Raw genomic sequence first — 1,495 nt, forward strand, 5'->3', positions numbered from 1 at the left:
ATTGAATAATGAATATCTGATAGTAAAACCTTTTAATATATACGTGCATGTGAGTCAAAGTAGTCTATCAGCATTTCCTTGGTGAAAAGTACAAGTTTATCTCTTACATGTGCAAATCCCAGTGCTGAAATTTGTGGAAGATATGGCCTACATGTGATTCAGCGACCCAAGCATATTCCACTGTGTGGAAACCACATATTCAAAGTGTGGCCTCCACAGACAGCTTTGAGATGGGTATTCCAGCCCTTTGACTATCATTTCATTGACTAGTGCTCAATCACCTAGCTGTACCTCACTGCAAAGGACATTTTAGGGATGTTTCACAAATAGGAGGGAGGGATATATATTACAAAATTGTGAATCTCGGCTTTTTTTTGTGTGTGTGTGTGATGGAAAATTGTCATGGGTTCAATTGTGTATCCAAAAAGGTTAAGTTCTAACCCCCAGTATCTGTGAATTTCACCTTATTTGGAAGTAGGATCTTTGCAGATATAATCAAGTGAAGATGAGGTCATACTGAATTAGAGTCTGGAAATATGACATGTGTCCTTATAAAAAGGAAAAACTAAAACACAGGGAGAAGAAGGCCATGTAAAGAGGTAGAGACGTACATGCGGAGAGGGAAGACTGCCATGTGAGGATGGAAGCAGAGACTGGAGCTAGGCTGCCACAAGCCAGGGCTGCTGAAGGCTATGAGAACCTGGAAGAAGCAGGGCAGGAGGCTCACCTGAAGGTTTAGGAGGAAGCATGGCTCTCTGACACCTTGGTCCTGGGCTTCTAGCCTTCACAAACATGAGGTAATACATGTATATTGTGTTATGCCACCCAGTTTGTGTTACTTTGTTAAAGCAGCTCTGGGCACTAACAGAGACTATTGTTAAATAGAAACAGGGCTCAAAGCAGAAAGTTAATCATATCCTTCCAAAAGTAAAACAAGTTGATATACAAAGTGGAATAATATTTTATTCATTGGACTCTGGATAAATCTAGTGTATTTCTTTAATGTTCTACATATTTGCAGAAAAGCAACAACAACATTTTTTCTATTGTGTAACGTTTAAAGAAAGAGAAAAGAATGAGCTAAGTATCAGGATTATGGGCCTTTGGGGCTGTGTGTTTAATATCACAAACTTATATATTAGCAAGGAGAAACAGATGAGTAACACGCAGTGGTCAGCCATCCATATGTCTAACTATGTGTATTCTGCAAAACATGGAGGGTATAGTTAGGGGTCAAAGAAGAAATTAAGAATTCAGAGTGCAAAAATTCCCTACAGCTGCTTACTCTCTCTTCTTTAGTATATTAGGGAAAATTTATTTGTTACTTCACAGAAAATACTGATTGCTCTCCAGTAGTGTTCCCTTCTCATGCCTAAATTTAGAGTCTCTCCCAGTCTAATCTTTCATTTCCCTCCACTTATTATCTTAATTCATTATCTTCATTATTAAATAATGGTTCTCAATTTTACTCGTTAAGTGAATGAACTAATTTTTC

Source organism: Rhinolophus ferrumequinum, chromosome 4 (genome assembly GCF_004115265.2).
Source record: "Rhinolophus ferrumequinum isolate MPI-CBG mRhiFer1 chromosome 4, mRhiFer1_v1.p, whole genome shotgun sequence".
In the NCBI taxonomy this organism is placed as follows: Eukaryota; Metazoa; Chordata; class Mammalia; order Chiroptera; family Rhinolophidae; genus Rhinolophus; species Rhinolophus ferrumequinum.